Source organism: Stenella coeruleoalba, assembly GCF_951394435.1.
Source record: "Stenella coeruleoalba genome assembly, chromosome: 18".
NCBI lineage: Eukaryota > Metazoa > Chordata > Mammalia > Artiodactyla > Delphinidae > Stenella > Stenella coeruleoalba.
In genome coordinates this window covers 54,663,370-54,682,136 of record NC_137164.1, presented here as the reverse complement: position 1 = coordinate 54,682,136, position 18,767 = coordinate 54,663,370, and the positions used below count along the sequence as shown (strand labels likewise).

Below are 18,767 nucleotides of genomic sequence, written 5' to 3'. Positions count from 1 at the left end.
TAATGTCTCAAGGCTTTCAAAGTATGTTGTCTTTTCCCTCGTTCTGTTTGTCTCCATTTTCTTTTTACAGCTCACAGAATGTAGGGGTTTTTGTTGTTGTTAACAGTTGTTCTTTGCAGGTTTTTTTTTTTTTCTTTCTCCAGATTAAAGTCCTATCTCTTCTTAGTTTGTTTCTCTATGTGGTATTTCACTTGCTCAGTTCCTGCCTGATTGCATCGATGAGCTCTTCTTGTAGCTTAGTTACTTCTTTTCTCATTTCTTCTAAAGTGTTTGGCTTCAGCCTGTCATAGTCCAGTCCTTCTGTCTGGACTCCGCTGGCACTGGAGGGTGCAGATTTTGGTCTGTAAATAACAGGTGACTTGCTGCCATTCATTGTATTTGTTCTTTCCCAAGGTTTTCTTGTTGGTTCAGGTGTACTTGTTGAAGAGGCCTTAGAAGTTACAGGCTCTGAATCTTCATTTTCGTCTTCTTTTCGTTCTGTTCCTATTGTTGATCACTTTTCAGCAATTCTCTTCCTCCTGGCCAGCAGGGTGCTCATTTCTTCCATTAACCCACCACCCCTAATGGAAGGGGTCCTTTTCCACTACCTGTATTTTTTAGATGAGGCCAAATTCACACCAGTGATCTCTCCGCTTGGGAAACAGGAATCCTCCATCCGTGACACTTCCCTAAGTTTTGATCCAGAAATTGCAGCTGCAAGTCCAGTTAAAGGGTGACTGTCTTCAGACATGGATCCCCAAAAGATCGAGATGCAGGGAGGGGAGAAGCAGGAGGTGGTGGAGGAGGAGGGGGTACCTGATTAGGAAGAAGGTGGTAGAGGAGGCGGAGGCCCTGAGGATGGAAGTGGATGGGATGGAGGGAGTCCTGGGGGAGGAGGGAGTGTAGCTGATGCCTGGGCAGGACCTGGTGGGAGTGGAGGAGGGGGTGGAGGTGCCGGTGGTCCCAAGACAATGCAAGCCTGGCTCAGCAGCAGAGGAGACTCCCAGCACAGAGCTTAGAGGAGTCTCCACAGAGGCAGGGGCAGCAGCGTTTGACATTCTTCGCTCTTGCTCGCATTCCAGCTGCTCCCTTTCTAGTTGCTCTTGCCGCTCTCGTTCTTGCCTTTCTCGGTCCAGTCTCTCCAGCCTCTCCGCTCTTGTCTCTCCCACTCCAGGCAATCCTGAACTTCTCTTTCTTGTCTCTCTCTCTCCAGCTGCTCCTGTTCTAGTCACTCCCTCTCCAGCCCTCCCCTTTCTAACCTCTCCCCCTCCAATCTCTCCCTTTTCATTCTTTCGCCCTTTCCCGCTCCAGCTCCTTTTCTTTCCTGTGCTTGTAGTTGAATTTTTTTGTGTGGTACGCGGGCCTCTCACCGCTGTGGCCTCTCCCGCCGCGGAGCACAGGCTCCGGATGCGCAGGCTCAGCAGCCATGGCTCACGGGCGCAGCCGCTCCGCGGCACGTGGGATCTTCCCGGACCTGGGCACGAACCCGTGTCTCCTGCATCGGCAGGCGGACTCTCAACCACTGCGCCACCAGGGAAGCCCTATAGTGTATTTTTAATTTTAGTTATTGTAATATTCTTGTTTTATATATATATATATACACACACACACAGTTTTATCAAGTTCTCAGTGACTTCTTCAATTCTCCTGAGTTTGGTAAGCAACTTTATTATTATTACCTGAACTCTTTACAAGGTAGATTTCTTATCTCCATTTAGTTTAGTTCTTTTTCTGAGGTTTTGTCTTTTTCCTTCTTTTGGAACATATTCCTTTGTCTCCTCATTTTGCTAATTCTCTGTGTTTATCTCTATGTATTAGGTAGATCAGATATATCTCCTGGTCTTGAAGGAGTGGTCCATTGTAGAAGGTTTCCTGTGAGGCCCAGAAGAGCAATCCCCTATGGTCACCAGAGCCAGGCACTTCATGAGTATTCCTTCTGTGGGCTGTTTGAGTCCTCCTGTTGTGGTGGGGTCATGTTTGCTACTGGTGTACTGATTGGTGGGGCTGTTCCCTGGCCCAGCTGTTTGCAAGGCCTGGTCCTAACTGCTGCCCCAGTGAGGCTGGATTCAGGGCCTGACTGCAACAGCTGTGGGTATGGTGGTTTTATGGGGTTGGTCCCCTGGCACAGGAGCCATTTTGTGGGGGAGGCATGCCAGACCCACCTGAGGCTGCCTGCCAGGTGTGGTGGGGTAGGGCTTGCTTTGGAAAGGCACTGACCAGGGTGGATGGATTGGACAGGGTGGGTCCTCAGGGGAATGCTAGGACAGGGAAGGAAATACTAGCAGGGTAGTTAGCAAATGTCAGAAATAATGCCCACCAGCGCCTGGCCAGCTAGGTAAAAGGAGAATTAGAAAAATGGCATCTACCACTGGTTTGGTACCTTGATAAAGTTCCAATAGATCCCTGCTCCTTTGGGACTCACCCTAAAGTTTGTCAATGAATCTCCTTCACATATAGCCCAGGCACTTTTCAAACATAGGTCTCTTTGCCGGAACTCAGAGTGAGTGAGTTTGTGCACAATCCATTTAAGAGCAGAGTCTGTTTGCTATAGCCCTCCAGCTCTCCCAGCCATAAGCCTCGGTGGTTTTCAAAGCCAGACATTATATGGGATCATCTTCCAGGTGCAGGTCCCCAGGGCTGGGCTGCCTGATGTAGAGCTCAAACCCTTTGCTCCTTAGGGAGGACCTCTGCATTTGTGATATCCCCTCCCACTGTGGGTCACTGTGCCAGGCATGTGGGTCCTGACTAGACTGCATCTCTGCCCCTCCTAGCCATCTCAATTTGGATTTTTCTTTATATCTTTAGCTGTAAAAGAGGCATTCTGCTAGTCTTCAGGTTGTTCTTAGAAAAACTTCTATACATAGCATAGTTTTTGTGTGTCTACGGGAGGAGGTGAGCTGAGGTTCTTCCTACTCCACCATCTTGATTCTCTCCTCCTTCTTGAAAGGACTACTCTTGATGAAAATATACAGTGAATTAAAGGCAAGTATTATGTTTGTGAAGTAGGAGCATCTGTGGCATATATTAGAAATTTAACAGCATTTATATTCTTCCAAACCTGGTTATATGATATTTTCCCCATTAATCACATGGCAAGGTATATATCAGAGTAGTAATGCAGAGAGTTGGCAAGTGTCATATTGCAAAACAACACACAATTTATTTTCCAAAAATACTTATTCTGAAAATTAAATGACACCTTAAACAAAATAAATGTCCAGAATATAAGTTAAAATTTGGCTGTTTTATCAACAAAGATTATCCACTTCTCTTTGATACTTAATCACTTTTGTGCTATCTTTATACGGACACTATTTTTTAAGCTGAAAATTTTCAGCATTATCAACATTAGCATTAATCAAAAAAACAATCTACTCAGGAAGAATTAAAATTTTGAAAGTGCATAAATATTTCAAATCTCTTGATCTTCTACTACTGATGATACTTTCTACTGCTACTAACATTGACTGTTCATTTGTTTCTGTGGAAAACAGATCCACCAAAACATAATTTCCAGAACATAATTTCCAAGAAAGATTAATTTGGAAAGCAGCAGATTTAAAAGTTCATTCAATATCATTTTTAAGCTTCTCTTGAAACCAATGACAAAATTTCTTGGCAAGAGTGAAAACTAGAGTTGCTAGTACTGTACTGACTGTTGTTTTTTAAAAAATGGATTTAACTGGAATGTGGATTTCGTCTTAAAATAATGCAATGAGGAACAAAATTCTGGAAAGTATATTCCTTTTGTACATTATCAAATGTCAGGAAATATTTTGTATATTATGAAATTACATTCATTTTACATTTTATGAAAATACTCAAATTATGTAAATGATTTGTGAAATTATTATGGAAAATATGGAATTATTGTGAAAAAATATGGGAATTATCTTCCTTTCTTTAAACATGTACTATATGACAAATACACTTCCTCTGCAGCTTAAATTAGTTTTCTTGTTTACTCTCTGCAAAAGTTAAAAAGTTATGTATCTTATTAATACAAGATTATTTATTATAAATTTGCTTTTCTTTTTGCCTACCTTACCTAAAATTTTCATCTCAGAGAAGAGTAAGATAAATTCTAAAAGGAATATGGAGACTGAGATGTATTATCGAGGGATATACATTGAATAGAGAGATAATATTCATGTTCTAATATAAAAAGCATTATACATTGTGGGGAGGACAACTGTGTTAATCAAGATGTTATTATGAGAGAGGATTTTCTAATTTTCTACCAACATTCCCATTAGAATGTCAATAATGCACCTAAAGGAAACACATAAGTACATTGTCCTGTGTGGTGGAGGGTAAGCATCATCCACAGGTTTCATCATCTCTGATTATGGTAGAATGAGATTGAGTCCTTTTCTGACCTAGTGATATTTGAGGGGTGAGAAGGAAAAAAGTAAAGAGAGAGAGAGAGAGAATCAGCTTTGAAAGAGTCCCATTTTCCACCTATATAGTCTTTAACATAAAGAGGGGGATATATGTTATATCAGGCAAGATTCTACAAGGGCAGAGATAGGAGAGATAGTGACTCACCTGGCTCTCTAAATTAGATTGAGGAAAGTGGATATCTAGAAGGCTTCTATATAATAATCTAGTACACAGATATCACCACAGAACCTTGGCAGTGTGCTTAGGTATGAGTCATGAGCCTTTCAGAACCTGTAGGCTTAGAATTAAGAACTAAAATATAGCTGTGAATAAAAATGCTGAGCAAAAAACACAAGTGGGATTATTGTAGTGAGTCAGATGGAAAATTTTGTGGGATTTAAGGTTTGTTTTCACCAAGAAGAGAAGCTGAGCTATGTATATCAAAGAGTGTCCCAGCCTATGCTGACTGTCTGGATGTGATTATTATTAATAGCAACTCTTTACTGTCAAAGTATTCCATTCTGAACAATAAGTCACATGGTCACTACAGATAGTGTATATTCTCCAAGGGCTTTGCCATTGAAATTATAGAAGTAGAAAGAAGAAAGGGATGCTGAGTAACTAGAAAATTTTATCTAATAGACACCAAACATTATTTAAAAGGACTACAAAAAAATAAGGTATCATACAATTTTCAAACTTTATATAACAGAAAGTTACTTTTCTCCCTCATCCATGCATACATGCTATTGAGTCAGACCAAATTAATTAGAGATTAACTATTATGCTTTCTAGGCACATCAGCATTGTAGTATGAAATAAAATTTCCAATTCCACAGCATTGCACTATTTATAAGATTTAAAGATAATGGAATAAAATTGTATTTTTGTTTTGTCTTTATTTTTGAATTTTATTTAATTTTCTTTATACAGCAGGTTCTTATTAGTCATCAATTTTATACACATCAGTGAATACATGTCAATTCCAATCGCCCAATTCATCACACTCCCACCCCCACCCTCTGCCACTTTCCCCCCTTGGTGTCCATACATTTGTTCTATACATCTGTGTCTCAATTTCTGCCCTGCAAACTAGTTCACCTATACCATTTTTCTAGGTTCCACATATATGCGTTAATATACGATATTTGTTTTTCTCTTTCTGACTTACTTCACTCTGTATGACAGTCTCTACATCCATCCATGTCTCTACAAATGACCGAATTTCATTCTTTTTTACGGCTGAGTAATATTCCATTGTATATAAGTACCACAACTTCTTTATCCATTCGTCTGTTGATGGGCATTTAGGTTGCTTCCATTACCTGGTTATTGTAAATAGTGCTGCAATGAATATTGGTGTGCATGTGTCTTTTTGAATTATGGTTTTCTCTGGGTACATGCCCAGTAATGGGATTCCTGGATCACATGGTAACTCTATTTTTAGTTCTATAAGGAACCTCCATACTGTTCTCCATAGTGGCTGTATAAATTTACATTCCCACCAACAGTGCAAGAGGGTTCCCTTTTCTCCACACCCTCTCCAGCATTTGTTGTTTGTAGATGTTCTGATGCTGCCCATTCAAACTGGTGTGAGGTGATACCTCACTGTAGTTTTGATTTGCATTTCTCTAATAATTAGTGATGTTGAGCAGTTTTTCATGTGCTGCTTGGCCATCTGTATGTCTTCTTTGGAGAAATGTCTATTTAGGTCTTCTGCCCATTTTTGTATTGGGTTGTTTGTTTTTTTAATATTGAGCTGCATGAGCTGTTTATATATTTTGGAGATGAATCCTTTGTCCATTGATTCATTTGCAAATATTTTCTCCTATTCTGAGAGTTGTCTCTTCATCTTGTTTATGGTTTCCCTTGCTGTGCAAAAGCTTTGAAGTTTCATTAGGTCCCATTTGTTTATTTTTGTTTTTACTTCCATTACTCTAGGAGGTGGATCAAAAAAGATCTTGCTGGGCTTCCCTGGTGGCACAGTGGTTGACAGTCCACCTGCCGATGCAGGGGATGCGGGTTCGTGCCCCGGTACGGGAAGATCCCACATGCCGCGGAGCAGCTGGGCCCATGAGCCATGGCCGCTAAGCCTGTGCGTCCGGAGCCTGTGCTCTGCAGCGGGAGAAGCCACAATGATGAGAGGCCCGCGTACTGCAAAAAAAAAAAAAAAAAAAAAAAGATCTTGCTGTGATTTATGTCAAAGAGCGTTCTTCCAATGTTTTCCTCTGACAGTTTTACAGTGTCCAGTCTTACATTTACATCTCTAATCCATTTTGAGTTTATTTTTATTTTTGTATATGATGTTAGGGAGTATTCTAATTTCATTCTTTTACACATAGCTGTCCAGATTTCCCAGCACCAATTACTGAAGAGACTGTCCTTTCTCCATTGTATATCCTTGCCTCCTTTGTCATATATTAGTTGCCCATAGGTGTGTGGGTTTATCTCTGGGCTTTCTGTCTTGTTCCATTGATCTATGTTTCTGTTTTTGTGCCAGTACCATATTGTCTTGATTACTGTACCTTTGCAGAATAGTCTGAATTCAGGGAGTCTGATTCCTCCAGCTCCGTTTTTTTCCCTCAAGACTGCTTTGGCTATTCGGGGTCCTTTGTGTCTCCATACAAATTTAAAAATTTTTTGTTCTAGTTCCGTAAAAAATGCCATTGGTAATTTGATAGGGATTGAACTGAATCGGTAGATTGCTTTGGGTAGTATAGTCACTTTCACAATATTAATTCTTCCAATCCAAGAACATGGTCTATCTCTCCATCTGTTGGTTTCATTTCTTTCATCAGTGTCTTATAGTGTTCTGCATACAGGTCTTTTGTCTCCCTAGGTAGGTTTATTCCTAGGTATTTTATTCTTTTTGTTGCAGTGGTAAATGGGAGTGTTTCCTTAATTTCTCTTTCAGATTTTTCATCATTAGTGTATAGGAATGCAAGAGATTTCTGTGCATTAACTTTCTATCCTGCTACTTTACCAAATTCACTGATTAGCTCTAGTGGTTTTCTGGTGGCATCTTTAGGATTCTCTATGTATAGTATCACGTCATCTGCAAAGAGTGACAGTTTTACTTCTTCTTTTCCAATTTGTATTCCTTTTATTTTTTTTCTTCTCTGGTTGCCATGGCTAGGACTTCCAAAACTATGTTGAATAATAGTGGTGAGAGTGGACATCCTTTATCTTGCTCCTCATCTTAGAGGAAACGCTTTCAATTTTTCACCATTAAGAATGATGTTTGCTGTGGATTTGTAGTATATGACCTTTATTATGTTGAGGTTAGTACTGTCTATGCCCACTTTCTTGAGAGGTTTTATCAAAAATGGGTGTTGAATTTTGTCAAAAGCTTTTTCTGTATCTCTTGGGATGATCATATGGTTTTTACTCTTCAGTTTGTTAATATGGTGCATCACATTGACTGATTTGCATATATTGAAGAATACTTGCATCCCTGGGATAAATCCCACTTGATCATCATGTATGGTGCTTTTAATGTGTTGTTGGATTCTGTTTACTAGAATTTTGTTGAGGATTTTTGCATATATATTCATCAGTGATATTGGTCTGTAATTTTCTTTTTTTGTAGTATCTTTGTCTGGTTTTGGTAACAGGGTGATGTTGGCCTCATAGAATGAGTTTGGGAGTGTTCCTTCCTCTGCAAGTTTTTGGATGAGTTTGCGAAGGATGGGTGTTAGCTCTTCTCTAAATGTTTGACAGAATTTGCCTTTGAAGCCATCTGGTCCTGGATTTTTGTTTGTTGGAAGATTTTTAATCACAGTTTCAATTTTATTACTTGTGATTGGTCTGTTTATATTTTCTATTTCTTCCTGCTTCAGTCTTGGAAGGTCATACCTTTCTAAGAATTTGTCCATTTCTTCCAGGTTGTCCATTTTATTGGCATAGAGTTGCTTGTTGTAGTCTCTTAGGATGCTTTGCATTTCTGCGGTGTCTGTTGTAACTTCTCCTTTTTTATTTTTAATTTTTACTGATTTGAGTCCTCTCCCTCTTTTTCTTGATGAGTCTGGCTAATGGTTTATCAATTTTGTTTATCTTCTCAAAGAACCAGCTTTTAGCTTTATTGATCTGTGCTATTGTTTTCTCTGTTTCTATTTCATTTATTTCTGCTCTGATATTTATGATTTCTTTCCTTCTGCTAACTTTGCGTTTTGTTTGTTCTTTTTCCTCTAGTTCCTTTAGGTGTAAGGTTAGACTGTTTACTTGAGATTTTTCTTGTTTCTTGAGGTAGGCTTGTATAGCTATAAACTTCCCTCTTAAAACTGCTTTTGCTGCATCCCATAGGTTTTGGATCATCATGTTTTCATTGTCATTTGTCTCTAGGTGTTTTTTGATTTCCTCTTTGATTTCTTCAGTGACTTCTTGGTTAATTAGTAACGTATTGTTTAGCCTCGATTTGTTTGTGTTTTTTATGTTTTTTCCCTTGTAATTCATTTCTAATCTCATAGCGTTGTGGTCAGAAAAGATACTTGATATGATTTCAATTTTCTTAAATTTACTGAGGCTTGATTTGTGACCTAAGATGTGATCTATCCTGGAGAGTGATCTGCGCACACTTGAGAAGAAAGTGTAATCTGCTGTTTTTGGATGGAATGTCCTATAAATATCAATTAAATCTATCTGGTCTATTGTGTCATTTAAAACTTCTGTTTCCTTATTTATTTTCATTTTGGATGATCTGTCCATTGGTGTAAGTGAGGTGTTAAAGTCCCCCACTATTATTGTGTTACTGTCGATTTCCTCTTTTATAGCTGTTAGTAGTTGCCTTATGTATTGAGGTGCTTCTATGTTGGGTGCATATATATTTATAATTGTTATATCTTCTTCTTGGATTGATCCCTTCATCATTATGTAGTGTCCTTCCTTGTCTCTTGTAACATTCTTTATTTTAAAGCCTTTTTTATCTGGTATGAGTATTGCTACTCCAGCTTTCTTTTGGTTTTCATTTGCCTGGAATATCTTTTGCCATCCCCTCACTTTCAGTCTGTATGTGTCCCTAGGTCTGAAGTGGGTCTCTTGTAGACAGCATATAGATGGGTCTTGTTTTTGTATCCATTCAGCAAGCCTGTGTCTTTTGGATGGAGCATTTAGTCCATTCATGTTTAAGGTAATTATCCATATATATGTTCCTATGACCATTTTCTTAATTATTTGGGGTTTGTTTTTTTAGGTCCTTTTCTTCTCTTGTGTTTCCCACTTAGAGAAGTTCCTTTAGCATTTGTTGTAGAGCTGGTTTAGTGGTGCTGAATTCTCTTAGCTTTTGCCTGTCTGTAAACCTTTTGAGTTCTCCATCAAATCTGAATGAGATCCTTCCCAGGTAGAGTAATCTTGGTTGTAGGTTCTTCTCTTTCATCACTTTAAGTATATCATGCCACTACCTTCTGGCTTGTAGAGTTTCTGCTTTGAAATCAGCTGTTAACCTTATGGGAGTTCCCTTGTATGTTATTTGTCATTTTTCCCTTGCTGCTTTCAATAATTTTTGCCAATTTGTTTACTATGTGTCTCTGCTGTTTCTCCTTGAGTTTATCGTGTATGGGACTCTCTGTGATTCCTGGACTTGGGTGGCTATTTCCTTTCCTATGTTAGGGAAGTTTTTGACTATAATCTCTTCAAATATTTTCTCGAGTCCTTTCTCTCTTCTTCTTCTGGGATCCATATAATGCAAATGTTGTAGCATTTAATGTTGTCCCAGAGGTCTCTTAGGCTGTCTTCATTTCTTTTCTTTCTTTTTTCTTTAGTCTGTTCTGCAGCAGTGAATTCCACCATTCTGTCTTCCAGGTCACTTATCCGTTCTTCTGCCTCAGTTATTCTCCTATTGATTCCTTCTAGTGTCGTTTTCATTTCAGTTATTGTATTGTTCATCTCTGTTTGTTTGTTCTTTAATTCTTCTAGGTCTTTGTTAAAACATTTCTTGCCATCTTCTCAATCTTTGCCTCAAATATTTTTCGTAGGTCCTGGATCATCTTCACTATCATTATTCTGAATTCTTTTTCTGGAAGCTTGCCTATCTCCACTTAGTTATTTTTCTGGGCTTTTATCTTGTTCCTTCATCTGGTACATAGCCCTCTGCCTTTTCATCTTGTCTATCTTTCTGTGAATGTAGTTTGCATCCCACAGGCTGCAGGATTGTAGTTCTTCTCGCTTCTGCTGTCTGCCCTCTGGTGGATGAGGTTATCTTAGAGGTATGAGCAAGTTTTCTGATGGGAGGGACTAGTGGTGGGGAAAGCTGTTGCTCTGGTGGGCAGAGCTCAGTAAAACCTTAATCCTCTTGACTGTTAATGGGTGGGGCTGTGTTCCCTCTCTGTTGGTTGTGTGGCCTGAGGCAACCCAACACTGGAGACTACTTGGGCTCTTTGGTGGGGCTAATGGCAGACTCTGGGAGGTCTCACGCCAAGGAGTACTTCCCAGAACTTCTGCTGCCAGTGTCCTTGTCCCCACGGTGAGCCACAGCCACTCCCCCTGCCTCTGCAGGAGACCCTCCAACAGTAGCAGGTAGGTCTGATTCAGTCTCCCGTGGGGTCACTGCTCCTTCCCCTGGGTCCCGATGCACACACTACTTTGTGTGTGCCCTCCAAGAGTGGAGTCTCTGTTTCCCCCAGTCCTGTCGAAGCCCTGCAATCAATTCCCACTATGCTTCAAAGTCTTATTCTCTAGGAATTCCTCCTCCCGTTGCTGGACCCCCAGGTTGGGAAGCCTGACGTAGGGCTCAGAACCTTCACTCCAGTGGGTGGACTTCTGTGGTGTAAGTTTTCTCCAGTCTGTGAGTCACCCACCCACAAGTTATGGGATTTGATTTCACTGTGATTGCGCCCCTCCTACCGTCTCACTGTGGCTTCTCCTTTGCCTTTGGATGTGGGGTATCTTTTTTGGTGAGTTCCAGTGTCTTCCTGTCGATGACTGTCCAGCAGCTAGTTGTGATTCTGGTGTTCTCACAAGAGGGAGTGAGAGCACATCCTTCTACTCCACTGTCTTGGTTCAGGGCCTCCTCTAAAATTGTATTTTTAGAGGTTTTGAACTATGTATAGGGAATTGAAAAGCATTACTCACAAAGTAGTTTCAAAGATATCAGCCCCTGCATTGTGAAAAATGGTATAAACATTACTTCCACTTATGTTTATTTTCTCACTCATGTCCCTTATAGTGCATTTATGGTTTCTGGAGCTAATACGTGCTTTGTTTTTTGCTATTACTACAAAGCAGTTATATTGCTAAATATAGCTATTTACAAATAAAGCTCACATTTCAACCTCAACAGAAGATGGGGAAATTAATTTTTGTACTCGTTATATTTTTATATATGTTCTTATTTAAACCTGAAGAACAACTTACATAAATTACAGAGAAAACTAAAATATATTAAAAATGTTCCACAATTACTTTAAAGAAAAAAAGTTTTTGTTCAAATACAGAAGATAACAAACTTACCTAAATGTGTGATAACCTGAAATATTCTGCAAAGTTGTGTTAAAATTATATTTTTGAAATTATTAAATATATATATTAATGCCTCTAAGGTATAATATTCTTCTAGTGTCATTTTACCAGGCAAAATATGAGAAGACGGAAAGTTCTTTCACTTTTATGTTTAATTTTAACATTTTTATAAGCAAGCGAGAGTCACAGAAGTCATTTGTTAAGTTAAGATAAATGTTACAGAGACCTTGATAAAATGTCAATGTTAGCAGAAGAAAGTCAACATGTGATACAGTTAAAGTGTGTGTATGTGGGTGTGCGTGTGTATATATGTATATAATCTCTTAACTAGATAAATGCTCCATTTATAATTTTAATCCAACACACATATAAGGCAGGAAAAATGATAAAATATTTTAAAAACAAGTTTACGTTTGACAAGTATCATTTATAATTTTTAAAATTCTATCAAAACTTAACTGTGTTTTGAAATTATTATAAGTGAATAATGTCTACTCAACTATAATATGGCTATCAATTTATTATATTTCAAAGGCAAAGGATTTGGGGTGATATTATGGGGGGTGATCATTTTAAAACAGTATCAAATACTGTATATACCACAATACACCTGCAGAACATTTGTTTTATTAACACACCCACCCACCCCCAGACACACTTTTAAATGATTTCTTTATAAAGTATGTAGCAGCTGAACTCCACATAGACTCTGTTATGTAAAAGAAGATTAAATAGATGTAAGTGTTATATTTAAACTAAAGATTGGATCAGATTAGATATCTTGCTAAAGATTTATCTTGAAAAATTCTAAATGGAATAGTACTACCTTAGTTAACAAAGGACAAAAAGGATTTTTAGGGCTGTGAAAATACGCTGTATGATACTGTAATGATGTATACATGTCATTGTACATCTTTCCAAACTCATAAAATGTACAACACTACGAGTGAACACTATGTAAACCATGAACTTTGTGTGATTCTAATGTGGCAATATAGGCTACTCAACTGTAACAACTGCACCACTCTGGGAAGCGGGGGGCATGGTTCATAATGGGGGAGGATGTGCATGTGTTTGTCAGGAAGTATATGAGGAATCACTGCACCTTCCTCTCAATTCTTCTGCAAATCAAAAGCTGCTCTAGAAAATAAAGTTTTAAAAAATTAAAATAAAACGATGATTAAGTCACACCTGATTTAAATCCAATGCTTATTTATCATGTTTTGTGGAAATTCAAAGTAAATGTTGCAAGTAACAGTAAGTTGCAAATTGAATTAGTTTTTTTTAAAATCAACCACAATTTATTTTATTTTCAATAATAGTGGGATATTGTGTAAATCATCAACAGATCCATTTCATCTCAGACAACCAGAGAGTCTTGGTAATAATCACTATCTGGCTTTCTTTTTAGTTATTATCATACTTTCAATCCAAACTCCATTCTAAAAAGGATAAATCCCACTCATTAGTACCTTGAAAACATAATTTTGCAATATGACATTGCTAAAAATTCCACAGATATCTACAACTTTGTTATAATTATATCTGTTTTGCAGAGTAATTTATTAATATGACGTTTTAAAACCCATTATTAAAAGCAGAAAACCAATAGAAAATTAGAGCACATGAACAAACACTTCACAAGAGTAATATCTAAATAACCAACAAGATTTGAAACACTGGGTAGGATCATTAGCCATTATCAACATGCATATTAAAACATTTAACCCATACCAAATAATGGATTAAAAATATCAGAGACATCAAATTCTGGTGAGTGTTGTACAATCATAATAAAATTATGTTAAAACAAAAAAACTGAATTATGAAAAAACAGTCATCTTAAATTCAAATTTTCACAAGTGCTTCAATTCAATAACTGAAGTAATTTACCTGTAAGGTATTTAAACAGCCTTCTATTACAGATAGAATTATAGTTACTTTATACTGGAAAGGAAGTTTTTTAAGCTAACATATAAGGGCTTTAAATACTGTTTTATTTGTATATAACACATTACAGTGTTTTAATATAAGGCCCTTCCTCCTGATACCCATAACTCTTATTTCTTTGCAGCATTCAGTATATATGGACTATTTATCCCTTAATAAAATGTGCTGAAGGAGTTTCTGAAAGCCATTTCAGTGGAAGTAGTTCCATCATCTATACTGCCTGTTGATAAATTCTATTATTTAGAATAGAAGGAGCAAGCAGCATGGATTTCATCTGTATAAAATGTTAAGGAAAGATTTGAAAAAAAATATTTCACTATAGTAAAGAACATCTCAACAGATGGAAAAGCTAATCTTGCATTTGTGATGAACATCAGAAATTCCTTTCAGAAATATTATTAGCAAAATTTAGCTCACCGGATATCTGGTAAAAGTCATATTTTGCTAAAAGCTATGCAATTAAGGAATTACTTGACTTTGGTTCAACATTCTAAAATTATAAATAAATTAACAGACGAAACTGCCAAAAATCTTTCCAGCCAGTAGGAGTTCAGGTTAAGGTGGTAATATCTTTTGGGCAAAGAGATCTATTTGATTAGAATACAGAGGTAGGGCAAGAATAGATGTCCAAAATTATGTGTTCTCCTAACTTAGCCCTGGATTTTCTTCAAAGGACAAATCCGGTGAAGTTCCGACCATAATGTCCAAATCCTTATTTCTAAGTTAAAAAAATCTATGTTGCATAGAGACCAATTTATGTTTTGCTTCATTCAAAATTTCTCTTCATTTTTTTTACATTTAGTTATATGGAAATTCTGAGACTTTTTAAATGCTATATTTAACTAAGTTATTTCCTTATATCTGAGGTTAAATTTATCTTGTTATTTCTTTTTACATGATTTCTCAGTGTCCTCCTTATGTACATTCTTTTCTACTGTTGTTTTGGGAGAACTGTCTAACCAAATGTTATTTTTAGGATACATCAGATAAGTTTCTGGGTACTATAGCGTTTAAGAACATAGGCCTGAACCTAGAGTCTGGGATTGTAAGTCTGTCCTGGTCCTTACTAAATGAGTTACCTTGGTACCCAGAGAAAACCATAATTCAAAAAGACACATGCACCCCAATGTTCATTGCAGCACTATTTACAATAGGCAGGCCATGGAAGCAACCTAAATGCCCATTGACAGATGACTGGATAATAAAGATGTGGTACATATATACAATGGAATATTACTCAGCCATGAAAAGGAACGAAATTGGGTCATTTGTAGAAAAATGGTACAGATGAACTGGTTTGCAAGGCAGAAATAGAGGCACAAATGTAGAGAACAAACATATGGACAACAAAGGGGGAAGCGGGGGTGGTAGGGGTGGTGGTAGGATGAATTGGGAGATTGGGATTGACATATATACACTAATATGTATAAAATAGATAACTAATAAGAACCTGCTGTATAAAAATAAATAAATAAAATTAAATTTTAAAAAAAGATAAATAAATGAGCTACCTTGGGTAAAGTACTGATTGAACCTCTCTGCTTAGAGACTCCATCTGTAGATGGGGCTGTAGGATAATGATTAAATAAACCAACCCATGAAAATACTAAGAGGAGCAGAGAGCATGTATCAATAAATTCTCAATAAATAATAGGTATTATTTTTATATTTGTACATCCTTTTGTCTGTCTTTAAGTACAGTTGGTTGCCTGTCTAACCTATATTTTACAGCCTGTCACTGTGCCAGGCCTCCTGCTTATTTCTCATAAAATGAGAATAACCCTCAAAAAATATCCCTGGATCACTGCAGTAATCTCCCAATTATTGCCTGGTGTCTGATCAATCAGTTGTCCAGTGATGTCAGATTACTGTGTAAAAGAATATTTTCCAAAACATATTCCATTAAACCTTGGTCTTTTTTGGTGTATCATGTGAGAAAAGTAATATGTGGTTTATGTTCAGAAAGCCCATTGTTTTACATGGTCTTTTTGGATCTCCATAGGAATTTTAGCAAAATACAGCTCCTGGGGATTACTGCAGTTAAATTTTGTTTAACTCATAATTTGACAAGTTTATTTCAGCAACTTTGCTCCAACTAAGAAATCATATTACTATTATTAACTACTGTTCTGAGGAGCATGTTATAAAAACACTACAATTGTTCTATCTTGAATTAATAATTTTTTCTCACAGTGTAAGGCAAGGAATTCTAAGATATTCATGTGATTTGGGGGCAATGGAGTTACTACAAGTATCCACAAATACAGATGAGAATCAAATATTGTCTGTGTGATGGAACAGATAATAGCTGGAATATATGAACTAATTTTCAAATATATATATCCGCCTTTATTACTAATAATATACTCCTATTATTAGTATATACTAATAATATACTTAAACATGCTATTTAATATATAGTAATTTAGTATTACATAAATGTTAAAATACAATTAAAATCATGTAAGACTACATATTACACTTCATTGTTATAAAAAGGGTAAGAACTATATATGAGGAGAAAAGACCTAGTTTTAAAAATCAGCTAAACATGGACTGAACGTCTGTTCCCTCATTAACACAACAGAATCCACTATTTATATGAAACCTCACTTACAAGGCTGTTATGAGCAAAGTTTGTCAACACTGGTAAAAATTTCTTCAGAGTCCATAGCATCAAGTACATGATAAGATGTTACTTCTTTCATTCTTTCCTTTTGCTTCTCAAGTGTAATTTTATCAGGGTATAGACTTGTCTTTTTCATTTCTACATTCATAGCATATACAGCTCACTATATACATTATAATATATATAGTAGCTCTCCAAACAATATTTGCTAAAGTGATTGATTGTAAAATGGGGATGGCAGAGAGTTAAAAAATTATTAATATAGAAATAAAATATGTAGCCAATAATCACATTACTAAAATGCATATTTATGGAATTTTAATTTTTATTCATTAAATAAAGATGAATATTTGTTCTGTTTGTTTTATACAAGTATAACTATTTTTCTACTTCATTTGCATACTCACTTATAAATCTACAGCTGCTTATGTTGTCCCAGCTGGCAAGAAATGTAATTTTCACAGCGTTTGTCATAGATATTAGGAACAGATGCAAACCTCACCTGAGCACTCACACTATTTAAAACCCCAGATTGACTCAGAGCATTAACATTACTTCTTCATACTCTTAGCAGGAATCTGTCTTTACGTTTAGCCTAAGTCTAAGACAAATGAATTTGTCTGAGAAAGTCAACTACATATAGTCAACTCTCTTTGCCTGAGCTGCTAGTAATTTGTTTAATGTAAATTATGTACCCAAAGCAAATCTATGAGTCATTAGAGAACCATACAGTAAACCCCCAAAAGAGCAAATCATCCCAGGTAAGCTCATTTTCCTATTGCAGCATATGGGCTAAAAATTGAAGATTTTTTAAAAGTTTGTAGTTTATTATCATTACCATCAAAAATAACTGTTCTAAGAACAAACATACTGTAACATCAGAGTGGTCATTGTTCAGGATTTCTGGCTGCAAACAATGCAATCATGAGTCACTTAAGCAGAAACAGAATTCATTAATGGATGTTTGCCAGTTTACAGAATCTCTGGTAAGGCCAAAACAAGCAAGAAAAAGGTAGCAACAACGTTCCACACACTACAGTGATTTCTCTACCTAAACATCACTGCCACTATCAGTGGCTCCTATCACATTCAAGGACTGGTATCAGAAACTCTACTATTGCCATCCTTGAGGAGCTGGACACCCTGTCTCATAGGTTGCCAAAAGACTGATTTCCTTCTAGGTGCTGACCACTTCTATATCTAAATTTTTTTTTTTTTTTTTTTTTGGTACGCAGGCCTCTCACTGTTGTGGCCTCTCCCGCTGCAGAGCACAGGCTCCGGACGCGCAGGCTCAGCGGCCATGGCCCACGGGCCCAGCCGCTCCACGGCATGTGGGACCTTCCCGGACCAGGGCATGAACCCAAGTCCCCTGCATCGGCAGGCAGACTCTTAACCACTGCGCCACCAGGGAAACCCTATATCTAAATCTTGCTTGGTTGCATTCATTGGAGTAACTGGATTAAATAACTGTTCTCTACTTGAAAGGGATCCTGTGGATGCAGGCTTTCTAATTCTGAGAAGGTAGGACTCATGGTGTCAAAAATTATCAAGATACAGAGATGGAGTGCAAAACATATTGGATAGCTATAGGTAACAGATGGTCTCAGAGTAGAAAACAATATTGTATAAGGATGGATATGATTTCTAGGAATACATGCTCTTTTACCAAAACAATAAATGTTTATTTAGAACACTGAAAGACTTGCTTTAATCATATATGTAGCTATTAAGTGATCAATTATTTATCAATTGTGACACTGTAATGAGTGTTGGTGGCACAAAGCTACAGATACCATTCTGAACTACTGTCAATATAGCATAGAAAGTAGATATATGGTTGTAAGTTCACAGAAACAAGGCAAATCTGTAATGACGGTATACAGATGGAAAATCAGAGGGGACATCTTGTTTGTCTTCATGGGAATGTCATAATTATCTTCAAAAATAAAATTTTGGGGACAGAAGATGTGACACTGAAAAAAGTAAACATTCTAAAGGTGGACAAAGGGACAAAAGGTATGTTTTTCTCAGGAGAAATACAGAGTTGAAACCATCACATTGTGTTGAGAATTTTCTTTGCTCGAAAGTATATTTTATTAGATATTAATACAGCCACTCTTGCTTTCTTATTTTTTATTAATGTTTGCACGGTATATCTGTTTCCATTATTTTATTTCAACCTATCTATGCTATTGAACTTGAATAGAAATTCTTGTAAGCAACATACAGTTTAGTCATGATGTTTTGTTCTGTTTTGACAATCTGTATCTTTAGATTGGCTCCAAACAACAAATGCAGATAGTTACAGATCATGATAGAAACAGACACTGGCATGCTTTAACCTCAGAATTCCAGTTTCTAATACCGCAGCACA

At 37.1% G+C, this 18,767-nt stretch overlaps 1 protein-coding gene and 1 pseudogene across 3 annotated transcripts in view; both read right to left on the bottom strand.

Moving 5' to 3' along the window:
* Positions 1 to 18,767, bottom strand: part of LOC307176748 (uncharacterized protein) — a 580,566-nt gene that overhangs the window by 473,022 nt on the left and 88,777 nt on the right. The window lies entirely within an intron of this gene.
* Positions 10 to 18,767, bottom strand: part of LOC307176835 (protein enabled homolog) — a 31,979-nt pseudogene continuing 13,221 nt past the window's right edge. Inside the window, exon 2 of the transcript in view lies at positions 10 to 1,308. The product of the transcript in view is annotated as a protein enabled homolog (transcript). The remainder of the gene's footprint in view (positions 1,309 to 18,767) is intronic.